Source organism: Apodemus sylvaticus, chromosome 1, assembly GCF_947179515.1.
Source record: "Apodemus sylvaticus chromosome 1, mApoSyl1.1, whole genome shotgun sequence".
NCBI classification, from domain to species: Eukaryota; Metazoa; Chordata; class Mammalia; order Rodentia; family Muridae; genus Apodemus; species Apodemus sylvaticus.
In genome coordinates this window covers 50,092,407-50,105,805 of record NC_067472.1, presented here as the reverse complement: position 1 = coordinate 50,105,805, position 13,399 = coordinate 50,092,407, and the positions used below count along the sequence as shown (strand labels likewise).

The following is a 13,399-nucleotide window of genomic DNA, read 5'->3' as shown; positions in this document are numbered from 1 at the left end:
AGTGTGTGCAGCATGTGGAGAATATATTACTCTTGTCAGAGAAGATCCATGAGAGAGCAGCTACTGGAGTGAATATTTGAATGGAAACAGTTCTTACTGAAGGAGCCAATACAAAGCAAATTAACAAGATTGGCTGACGTAAACATAAAAAGAATAGGAAAAAACTGGGAGAATACCAAAAGAACTTGCAAAAAATGAATGTTCATTGTGAAATATTTCAAAACACTTTCTGAAGGAAAACTGCATATCATAATTTCTTAGCTGGAAGTACCATTTGAAGATGGTGAAGATTTATTTATTCATTTTGTGTATATGAATAATTCAAATTTCTTTTTTTAAAAAAGATTTATTTATTCATTTTGTGTATATGAGTACACTGAAGCTATCTTCTGATACACCAGAAGAGGGCATCAAATTACATTACAGATGGTTGTGGGTGACCATGTGTTTGCTGGGAATTGAATGTAGAACCTTTGGAAGAGCAGTCCGTGCTCTTAACTGCTGAGTGCTCTTTCTAGCCTGAATAATTACATTTTCATATGATATTTATATTCCCTTTTGAAATTTCAAGTATAAACATGATATAGTAATACAAAATGATTTCATACTGCAGAAATAGTTCTTAATAGAAAATTTTAGAATAAATCACTTGTGAATGTCAAAAAGGAAACATGTACTTTCAATTAATTATTGATCATGTTTTTACCTGACTCATCTCAATGTAGAGGGAAATAAATATTGCACAAATATTACATTTATAGAAAGCAAATGCGATATTAGAGTATTATAACTATATTAGTGATAAAATAACACCAAAATCAATATATGGAAGAAATAGTTTATTTAGGATTAGTGTTTAAGAGGGATAGAAGTCATCATGACAGCAGGCTTAGCAACAAAACTCTTGAAGCAGTACCACAATCTGGTGATCAAGTGTTTAAATAGGTGAGTATATAGGAGATGTTTCTCATTTAAAACATCACACTTCCATCCATTTACCTAAAAAAAATCATGAATTCATTTTTTAAATTGCTGAATAGTACTCCATTGTGTATATATCCCACATTTTCTGTATCCATTCCTCCATTGAGAGATATCTGGGTTCTTTCCAGCTTCTGGCTATTATAAATAAGGCTGCTATGTACATAGTAGAACATGTGTCCTTATTGCATGCTGGGAAATCCTCTGGGTATATGCCCAGAAGAGGTATAGCAAGGTCCTCCAAAAGTGTCATGTAGTAATGCAATCACAATAGAATACACATGGAATGCAATCATTGATAAATGGATATTAATTAGCCCTGAAGCTCTGAATACTGAAGATACAATTAGCATATGAAATGATTCCCATGAAGAAGGAAGAAGAGGGCCCTAATCCTGGAAAGGCTTGATCCAGCATTTTAGGGGAGTACCAGGACAGAGAAAAGGGAGGGGGAAAGATAGGAGAATGGATGGAGAGAAGAGGGCTTATGGGACATATGGGGAGAGGAGAACTGGGAAAGGGGAAAGCTTTTGGATTTTGTAAACAATGAATATAGAAAATAAAAATATAGAAAATAAAAAAATAAAACATCACACTTACCAAATACTTTTAAAGTTATCCTGAGAATTGGCATTGATAGGATATAATATACCTGGACAAATAACATGTATTTAGTGTTGGCATTGGCCCGTGTAATATGGAAGTTGGAAAGTAACATGATATCGTGCCTTTAAGCTTGAGAAGTAGAGAAGCTGGTCATTAATTTCATCTGACTTAGACATGATAATCAAAGCCTAGAGTCAGAAAACTGGGTTATAGCCAATCTATACACTTCTCAGAATAGATTTTCAGGATTTTATGGTAACCTGGCTATTTTCCTGCCATCCCACAGATACTATAATTTGATTAATCTAATAAAGGTGCTGATTAAAAACAGTTAGGACCAGATCATCAGGTATGATGGCTGAGACTGATAGGAGATGAATGCTCAGGGCAAAGTGGGAGGAGGGGAAAGGAGAGGGAGTGACGAACATAAAGAAAGAGGAAGGGAGGGGAGATAGCGAATAGAGAGAGAGAGTGAGAGAGAGACAGAGAGACAGAGAGAGACAGAGAGAGATAGAGAGACAGAGAGAGACAGAGGGAGAGAGAGAGACAGAGAGAGACAGAGAGAGGTAGAGAGACAGAGAGAGACAGAGAGAGACAAAGAGAGAGAGACACACATACACACACACACACAGAGAGAGAGAGAGAGAGAGAGAGAGAGAGAGAGAGAGAGAGAGAGAGAGAGAGAGAATGATGCAGGACAAGAGAGAAAGAGGAGGGTTGTATTTCTTTGAGGTCTAATTAGTGGGATCACATTCACCCATATACATGATAGACTGTCTTAGTTTGAAATATAACTGCTTCTCATTCTAGATACTTGTATTCTTGGAAATATGGTCACAGGTATACCAGTAATTCAATAGGATGAAAACATAAAATTAAGCACCACAAATTGAAACATTACATATGTAATTCTATAAACTTTACCATACTCATAAGCATATCATGGAATACTTCCATGCACTAATAATTTCATAATATTTATTTTAAAATTGCTTTATGTGTATTTGCATTGAAATGTAGCAGGAAAAATATATGCAGTTAACTGATAAATCAGTAGTTTTAATGGGATTTTGAAAACTCTAAATTATCATATATTACACAAGGATATAATTCTGATTAAAATATTTTCCAAGTGTTTTGAAGAAGAAAAGATATCATTTTATCAACTTGAATTTATTGTGGACTTAAACTCTAATTCAGCACAGGGAGGAAATCTGAGAAGAATGAAGTCATAAACTTCTCCATACAAAGTTAAATTAAAATCCTTTTTTCCTTTTTTAAAGCAAATGAATGCATTCTTAAACTTAGTAATGTATTATCAACTTTATGAATGCATTCTTGACCTCCTTGTTCCTCATGCTATAGACTAGAGGATTCAGTATGGGAATGACCATGGTGTAGAATACAGATGTAAGTTTGTCTGTGTCCATGGAATGACTGGAGCTGGGCTGTAAATACATAAATATAACAGTTCCATAAAAAATGGAGACTGCAGTGAAGTGGGAGGCACAGGTGGCTATAGCCTTGTGATATCCTGAAGCTGAGTGCATCTTTAAGATGGAGACAAAAATTAACATGTAAGATGTACAGATAACTATTAGAGCAAAAAACACATTTAAACTCTCAATGTAAAGAAGAACAAGTTCTCTAACTTGATTATCAAAACAAGTTAGAGCCATGATTGCAGGAATATCACAGAAAAAATGATGGATCACATTGGACTTGCAGAAGGAGAGAGTAAATATGTCTGCGATATGAATGGAGGCATTCATAAAACTGATGACATATGAGCCAGTGATGAGCCATGTACACACACTTGTAGTCATGATGGTTGTATAGTGTAGGGGCTTACACACTGCTGCATAGCGATCATAGGCCATGGAGGCCAACAGATAATTCTCCACAGTAGCAAAGCCTGCAAAAAAGAACATCTGAGCAGCACAATCATTGTAAGAAATGATCTTGTCTCATCCAAGAAGCTCAGTCATGACTGTGGGGGTGACAGCTGAAGAGTAACAGAAATCCACCAGAGAAAGATTACCAAGGAAAATGTACATGGGTGTGTGGAGCCGAGAATCCAGGACAATCAGCAGGATCATCCCTAGGTTTCCCACCAGGGTGATGGTGTAGATGAGAAGGAAGGTGATAAATAGTGGAAGCTGCAGGTCTGGGTCATTTGTGAGTCCCAGCAAAATGAATTCTGTTACTTCTGTACTGTTCTTCATTATTGTTATCTTATAATCATTGTGTTCTTCATAGTAATAAAAAACAAAAGTATGATTGGTTGAAAATTCCACGGAACTTAACAATATCAACTATATTCTTTTAAAATATTTTTTCATGCAATATAATTTGATTATATTCTTTTCCCTTCTCTCAACTCTTTCCAGATTCTTTCCATTTTACTCGTTATGCCAACTTGTATTTCTATATTTCAGGAAACTAGTGTGAAATTTAGAACTAACTTGGGTGTATCAATTACACACGTATCATATTGAAGGGATACTAATGAAATTTAAAAATTCAAAAATTTATATATTTGTTAATTGTGATGTAAACAATTTAATAAATTAATTAATATGTCTTATGTAAATACATCTGTCCATGAAGTCATGTTCAATTATTATTTCAGCAATACCTAACACATCCTTTTCTCTTATCTGTGAAGAATGACTAATGACTTTTTAGATATGCCACTTATCTATTTTCTATCACCAATCTGTTACAGTCTGTGCCAATCTCTGACCATATACTTTCGAGGTTTTTCCTCTGTATTTTCTTAGGTAAAATTTAATTTATCTGAACTCACTCTTTTTGTTCAAACGCACCAAAATTTTGGGGTTTCACACTTACCTTCAAAGTAATTGATTAGGCAGTAATTTAATTCCTTCTGCCACATATTTCTTCATTTTGGTGGTAAAAGAAGAAAACTATGAAATCTAGAGCATGACATCATAACTTCTTTAATACCCACATTGTCCAATACACACATACACACACGCACACACATTTTTATCAGGATATATATTACCATATCTGTAAATATTCAAGTCGCTTGAAGATGAGTACTTGGGATGCTCAATGGACTACTTGGAGTAACGGATTACCTGATGTTGTGGATAGCTGGGAGGGGGGCAAGAGGGTACTCAACCTGTAGTGTCAGTTCTGAACATGTTATGCTATCAGATTTAGTAGACAAAACGGCAGAGGTTCCTGGGAGAGACAGGTACCTATCAAATCTACCATTTATCTCATGAGGAATTGGTCCTAGAATAATTTTCACCAAGATCTTGTTTCTTCCAATCTTAAGACATAAATAATAGCCACTTGCAGATACTACTGGGAGAAATAAACATACATCAAGGCATTAAATTGTGACTGTTAACTACAATTTATGAAGTGTTAGCTATACTGTTACTGTCAATATGAGGTGATGGTCTTTACGTTTGTTCAACCTAGGCTAGGTCACATTCAAGAATTTAGCCTCAAGAATTATAAAAGCTTTGCTCTCTTAATTTTTCTTTATTCCATACTGGGTCATTGGGGTCATCTGTTTTCTCATGTGCTTCTTAGACTATCCTTATCTCCTATCCCTAAATGTCCCTACACTTTACAGCCATTTTAGGTCATATTTCTTTTCTATTATTTTTAAAATTTTAAACTATTGCATTTATTTTAGCCTTTTTTTATAATAGCAAGTCAAAGTATTTTTCAACATAAGTATAGGAATAAGCTTAAATGTATATCTAGAATTAGTGCTGTACAATTTCACTTTAACATTATAAAGTACAAGAATTATCATTACATCTTTTCTATATCATGCTTTTTGTTGAAAAATGAGGCCACAAATTTGACAGAGAGAAAGGACATTATATGGAAGAATTTAGAGGGAGATAATATAAGGAGTAAACTATATAATTATATTTTCATCTTAAAAATAAAATATTCTTTAAAAACAAAATTAGCCTCATTTTGAATATCATTTTAACCATGATTTATTTTATATAAGGCAAAAGTCAATACAGAACTTGCAGTTTGCCCTTCATAAAAATAAGACCTTTATTGAAGAGTATTATCAATGTCTCAGAATGAGCCTGACTTTAGCTGTGTTTTAATTGAGAATGGAGACCATGTTCCTGGCTTCCATCTTAGCAGTGTTTCCTAAATATCTTATTCTTTTCGGGCCTGATGCCTCTTGCTGCAAAAGGAGAACTAAATAGTAGGGCAATTTTAAAAATAATTTTTTTCTTAGAAACTATTGTTTCATTCGGATAAAAGAGCCCAGTTTCATTATTCCTTTCCTGTCAAAACTAAGTCATGGAGACTAAACTTTGTTCTCACTTTATGGGACACATTTAGGGTCACAGATTTCTTTAGGTGGTAATTTCTGTGTTGGAAAGTATTTTTTTTTATTTTTTTAATTTTTTTTTATTCGATATAATTTATTTACATTTCAAATGATTTCCCCTTTTCTAGCCCCCCCCTCCCCGAAAGTCCCGTAAGCCCCCTTCTCTTCCCCTGTCCTCCCTCCCACCCCTTCCCAGTTCCCCGTTCTGGTTTTTCCAAATACTGTTTCACTGAGTCTTTCCAGAACCAGGGACCACTCCTGCTTTCTTCTTGTATCTCATTTGATGTGTGGATTATGTTTTGGGTATTCCAGTTTTCTAGGTTAATAACCACTTATTAGTGAGTGCATACCATGATTCACCTTTTGAGTCTGGGTTACCTCACTTATTTGCAGACGACATGATAGTCTACCTAAGTGACCCAAAAAACTCCACTAGAGAGCTCCTACAGCTGATAAACAACTTCAGCAAAGTGGCAGGTTATAAAATCAACTCAAGCAAATCAGTGGCCTTCCTATACTCAAAGGATAAGCAGGCTGAGAAAGAAATTAGGGAAATGATCCCCTTCACAATAGCCACAAACAGTATAAAGTATCTTGGGGTGACTCTTACCAAACATGTGAAAGATCTGTATGACAAGAACTTCAAGACTCTGAAGAAGGAAATGGAAGAAGACCTCAAAAAATGGGAAAACCTCCCATGCTCATGGATCGGTAGAATCAATATAGTTAAAATGGCCATTTTGCCTAAAGCACTATACAGATTCAATGCAATACCCATCAAAATCCCAACTCAATTCTTCACAGAGTTAGAAAGAGCAATTATCAAATTCATCTGGAACAACAAAAAACCCAGGATAGCTAAAACTATTCTCAGCAACAAAAGAAAATCTGGGGGAATCAGTATCCCTGACCTCAAGCAATACTACAGAGCAATAGTGTTAAAAACTGCATGGTATTGGTACAGTGACAGGCAGGAGGATCAATGGAACAGGATTGAAGATCCAGAAATGAACCCACATACCTATGGCCACTTGATCCTCGACAAAGAGGCTGAAAACATCCAATGGAAAAAAGATAGCCTTTTCAACAAATGGTGCTGATTCAACTGGAGGTCAGCATGCAGAAGAATGTGAATTGATCCATCCTTGTCTCCTTGTACTAAGCTCAAATCCAAATGGATCAAGGAAAGTATTTTATTTGAATGGATTTTTTTGTTAAATAATGCTATTTTATCTTTTGTCTTTTATTTTTCTTCTCTCATATAATGCATCCTGATCAATCCTCTCAATTACGTGCCACACCCCCATCTCTCCCCTAGATCCGTTGTTCCCATGTTTCCCTTCAGAAAAAAGCAGGCCTCAAATGGATATAAACTGAACATGGCATAACAAGTTACAATAAGACTAGTCATATATCCACATATCAAGGTTGGACAAGGCAGCCCAAATCATAAAACAAATTATCACTGTTAGTGATTTAAGGAGATAAGGTTTAGCATGTATTATAAGGGGTTAATATATGAATGACATGCCCGTGAGTGTTTTATTATGTAAGAAAAATGTTATACTTTACCAACAAGATAGTTGAGTATTTGAGAAATGTGATGCTCTAAAATTATACAAACTTCTTGAAGGGGAAAATCTCTAGATTCAGGAGTTGAATAATCAGCACGATATAGAGGTAAAAAGTGTTGGATTGCAGGTTAAAGCATTTTAGGAATATTTTCATATTTCAAGATGCATCATTTTCCTCCTTTGCATATTTGTTTATATTTTGTAATTTACACTGAGATGAAAATATATACAGAACATGATAAGGTCACCAGTTACTATTCAAAGTATCATCTGTCTTATTCTTTGTTTATATTTCTGGGGATAGAATCACTCTGGTGATAAAGCACCAAATCTCTGTAGTGAATATTGTGACATTTACAAATACTTCAGATGATTTGTAGGATCATCTGGATCTTCCACCAGGACAGGTTTAAAAACACTTTTGCTTTTCAAGAAATTCATAGCAGATCCATGCAACCATCTGCTTCTATTTGTACTAAACTTCTTAATTTAGTGTTTATGCAATATACTTATCTGATTTCTTTAAAAGAAAGAATATTCACCATGCAGTATTCAGTCCAAAATCCTCAAACTATCTGTGGAATGTTGGGTAGGTACCTTCTGAGGAGTACATTCAGCTAATGGTCAAAAGGTCCAAGCTTAGTGAGGTAGAAGAACAATAAGTAAAATCACATAAACATAAACCAAGTTCTAACTTTATCATTCATTTTTCCGTGTACTTAGAAGAATTACTTACTTTTATATTTATAAAATTAACATAGTAAATAAATCACATCTCCCATCCAATTCCCATGTTATGTCTATAAATGACAAACTACAGTGGTCTGTAGCACATATCATGGAGAGGTTATCATTGGAAGGTCATTACATGTGATTTTCTTCTTGACTATTTACCTTAATTATGTTTGCATCCTGATAGCAAATCCTGAGGCAAGAGTAATAGCCATTCATAAGAGTGAATTCCATTGAATGGCTATAGCATGTCCCTTCTACAGTGAGATACTCTGGAGTCTGGCTGATGTTTTGGGGCAAAAATTGGGGTAGAGATTTGTAGACTTGTATATCTCTGGAGAGGGTCCTTATGAGAATACCTGAAGTTTCTTTCTTGGGACGAAACTATTATTGGTCTTTAGGGATCAACCTATTTTCAAATTTTTATATATTTGTAATTTATAAATAACAATTTTATGAATTCATTCATTTTCACTGGCAAAAGTTAAAAATGATTAATTGTATATATTACTGTGGTGTGGTATCATGAGACATTTTTGTAGATACATGCACTGTTTGAGGCTAAATTCATACTAAGTATCTTTGTCTACTGAAATATTTATCATTTCTTCATTGTAAGGACTTAAAACATCTATTTCTAGATTTTAAAAATATAAAATATATAATACTTTTCTATTTCTAGCCTTTTTACTGTTTAGTAAGCTATTGCTTCCACGTATTTGTAAGATAATATCAATTGGCATTTTAGATTTCCAAATATAGATAAAGCTTATGCAAAAAATCAAACATTTAAAAAATAAACCTTGATTAGGCACACATATAAGCCAGTATCCATAACTAAGTAGGTTAACAATATATTAAAAACCCTACTAAGTTTAGTTAAGTTTTGAAATTAAGCTTCTAGGGACTTGTGAGATGGTAAGCAAAATAAAATGCTTGCTTCACAAGTATTAGGAACTCAGTTGGGATCCTTAGTATCTGAAAAAACCTTATTAGTAACCTTAAAAAACCATATTGCACAACGACCTTATTTCTGCTTATTCCATCTTTCAGATGGAATTCCTGATAGGTCCCTTTTTGTGAGTGCTCCATAGCCTCAGTAATAGTGTCACGGGGCCCTTGAACTGGATCCCATTTTGGGTCTCTTGCTGGACCTTCTTTTCCTCAGCCTCTTCTCCATTTCTATTCCTGCAGTTCTTTCAGATAGGAACAATTATGGGTCAGCGTTTTGACTGTAGAATAGGAACACCATCCCTCACTCAATGCCCCGTCTTCTCCCCACATTTCATAGGGCATTTCATTTAAGGTTCCTCCCTTTGAGTGCTGAGAGTCTTTCACTTCCTAGCTCTCTAGTACATTCTGAAGAGTCCCCCAACTTCCTTCTGAGTTTGCCTGTTTCCATTCTTTCTGCTGGCCTCAAGGGCTTCAGTTCTTTTTCCAATCCCTATACCAGATCATGTCCCCATCCCTCCCCCATCCCCTTTACCTCCCAGGTTCCTCCTTTCCCCCTCCTTGTGGTTGTTTTCTTCTCCTTCTCAAGTGGGACTGAGCTGTCCTTACTTAGATCCTTCAGCTTGTTGACCTTTTTGAGTTTTGTGGAGTACATCTTGGGTATTTATATATATATATATAGGCTAATATCCACTTATTAGTAAGTATATACCCTGCACGTCCTTTTGGGTCTGAGTTACCTCACTCAGGATGACATTTTCTAGTTTTATCCATTTGCCTGAAAAACTCTATGATCCTCTTTCATGTCAATTGAAATAACCTATAGCTATTAAAATTCTAAATATTATTTGTCATATAACTTATTGATAATTTCTTTCCTCTTGTAATATTTTTGTGTGTTTCATGGATACTTATTTATTTATTTATTTATTTATTTATTTATTTATTTATTTATTTATTTATTTATCTATTTATTGTTTTTTTTAATAAATTCTTTAACCTCTTTTGCGTCCAGTCTTTTTCACACTCTATGTCTGCCCTATGACTGTTCTACATTCCATACTTCCTCCCCCAAACCTTGTCTCCAAGAGGATGCTCCCACTCACCACCTCTATCCAACCAGACCTCTTCATTCCCTGAGGCCTCAAGTGTCTTGAGGGTTAGTTGCATCTTCTTTCACTGAGTCAAAACCTGGAAGTCTTCTGCTGCATGTGTGTTGGGGCCTCATATCACCTGGTTTATGCTGCCTGGCAGGCAGCTCAGTGTCAGAGACATCTGGGAGGTCCAGGTCAGTTGAGACTGCTGATCTTTCTGTAGGGTCATCCTCCTCCTCAGGTATATCCAGCATTTTTTCTAATTCAATGTACAGAAGCTAGTGACATGAGTCATTAGCTTCTGTACATTGGTTGAGTATGAATATCTGCATCTGACTCCGCTACTTGTTGGATCATTCAGAAGGCAGTCAGGTTAGGCTCCTGTTTGTAAGCAAACCATAATATCACTAATAGTGTCAGGCGTTGGGTCCTCTCCTTGAGCTGGATTGCAATTTGGACTTGTCACTTGACCTTCTTTTTCTCAGGCTCTTTTCCATTTCTTTTTTCTAGAATCAGTGTAACTCAATCACTGGGTACATCAACTAAAATCTTAATATTGTAAGCCATATTAAATCTAAATCCTGTGGTGGTGAATCCTGGTGGCTTTGCTATTGAAAGCAGGAGACACTACTGGCTATATCTTGCCCTCTCACTATTCCCTTGCAAAAAGCACCCCCCCCCCTCTCTCTCTCTCTCTCTCTCTCTCTCCTTCCCTTCTTCCTCTGTTCAAGTCAGAAGTTCTACCTACTCTGCCAGTGATTGTTCCTTTTATTCATTCAGGTTCACTCGACTCATTCCCTGTTCCAACATCCCCTCTTGGGAAGCAGAATTAACCTCAAAATATAAACCTTACCAGGTCCATCAACAATACTTCCCATTTTCTGTCCACTTAAAAGACTTTTATCTCAGATGAAAATTGAGTGCAACTATTACTATTTTGTACTTGATAAAGTACAAGTTAGACGTATCACCCACTCCATCATTTTTCAATAAAATAGAACACTGTCATCTATTCTAAATTAAAAGACTTATTATAATTCTACTCCTGAATTATATCCTGGCTTTATATTGTATGTCATCTGACAACCATCATTTCAAATCTCCACTCTCAATGTAAATAGCCTGGTTTAGATATGAGACTCTAAGTAGTCTCTCAAGCCCATCAAAAATCTGAGAATTTTTGGCAGACCACATGGTACCAGTTGGGGGTGTTTTCATCTCAGCAGACTATCTGGCCTGGGGGTCCCAAAACATCTCACTCTACCCAGAATCACTAAATTCCCTCCATCAAGTTGCGACCACACCAGCCCTATCCTTCAAACTCCTCATGGCCTTTTGTGGAGCACATCAGGCAAACCCACACTTTGCTTCCATACCTTTCTCTCTGGAACCCAGTCTAGTTGCCTAGAGAAGCAAAAAAAATAAAAAATAAAAAATAAAAAATAAAAAAAAACCCACAAAAAACCCCACACATACTTAACTCAGAAACAATGGTAACTCAATCTCTGGGTACAAAAACTAGAATCCTAAGCTTGTGAACCACATTATATCTAATTCCTCTGGTGGCAAATCCTGGTGGATCCAGCTTGCAAACCAGGGAACACTAGTGGCTACATCTTGTCCTTTTGCTATCCCAGTACAAAAGGCTCTTTTTTATTTCTGACACTGCATTTCTTTCAGACAGTAACAATTCTGGGTCAGAGTTAATGACTGTGGGATGGCAACTCCATCCTTCTACTTGATGCCCTGTCTTTCTACTGGAGATAGATTCTATCTCCCAACTGGAGGGCATTTCATCTAAAGTCCCTTTGAGTCCTGAGAGTCTCTCACCTCCCAGCACTCTGGTGCATTCTGGAGGGTCCCCTGAACCTTATATCTCCTAATGTTTCCCATTTCCATTTTCCTGTCAGCCCTCAGTGCTATCTTCCTGTTCTCCAACCCCCAAGACATTATTATGTCCCCCACTTCTGCTCGCTGTCCTCTATCCCACCCAAATCCCTTCCTCCTTCTCTCCTCTACCATTGATAGCTTTTTTCTTCTACCCAAGTGGGATTGAGGCTTCCTCACTTGGGCTCTTCTCTTTGTTAACCTTTTAGAGTTCTGAGGATTGTATCCTGGGCATTCTGCATTTCTTTGGCTAAGGGAGTACATACCATGCATGTCCTTTGGGTTGGAGTTACCTTACTTAGGATGATATATTCCATTTCAATCCACTTGGCTTCAAAACTCATGATATCCTCATTTTTAATAGCGGAGTAATATTTCATTGTGCAAATGAACCACTTTTTCTGGATCAATTCTTCTGTTGTGGGTCATCTGGGTTATGTTCAATTTGTGGCTATCACAAGCAAGGCCACTATGAACATTATGCAGTGCATGTCACTCTGGTATGGTGGGGCATCTTTTTGGGTATATGCCCAAGAATGGTATACCTGGGTGTTCAGGTAGATCTATTTTCAATCTTCTGAGGAACCTCCAGATTGATTTCCAGAGTAGATGTATGGATGTATATCAGTTTGTAATCCCACCAGCAAGGGAAGAATGTTGCTCTTTCTCCACTTTCTTAAGATTTTAATCTTAGCCATTCTGATTGGTATAAGGTGGAATCTCAGCATCATTTTGATTTGCGTTTCCCTGATCACTATGGACTTTGAACATTTTTGTTAGTGCTTCTCAGGCATTGAAGACTCCTCTGTTGTGAATTCTCTGTTCAGTTCTATACCCCATTTTTTTTTAATTGGGCCATTTGCTTTTTTAGCATTTAGCTTCTTGATTTACTTATATATTTGGATATTAGCACTCTATGGGATGTGGGGTTAGTGAAGAATTCTTCCTAATCTGTAGGTTGCCGATTTGTCCTATAGACTGTCTTTTTCCTTTCAGAAGCTTTTCCTTTAACTTAGGTCCCATTTATTAATTCTTTTTTTTTATATTTACTTTCTATATTCTTTGTTTACATTCTAAAAGCTTTCCCCTTTCCCAGTCCCCCCACCCATATGTCCCATAAGTCCTCTTCTCTCCATCCATTCTCCTATCTTTCCCCCTCCCTTTTCTCTGTCCTGGTTCTCTCCTACAATGCTGGATCAAGCCTTTCCAGGATTAGGGCCCTCTTC

General features: G+C 36.3%; 1 pseudogene; it reads right to left on the bottom strand.

The window, feature by feature from the left end:
- Nucleotides 1–2,891: 2,891 nt before the first annotated feature.
- On the bottom strand, nt 2,892–3,815 carry LOC127689590 (olfactory receptor 5B3-like; annotated as a pseudogene).
- Nucleotides 3,816–13,399: the final 9,584 nt, after the last annotated feature.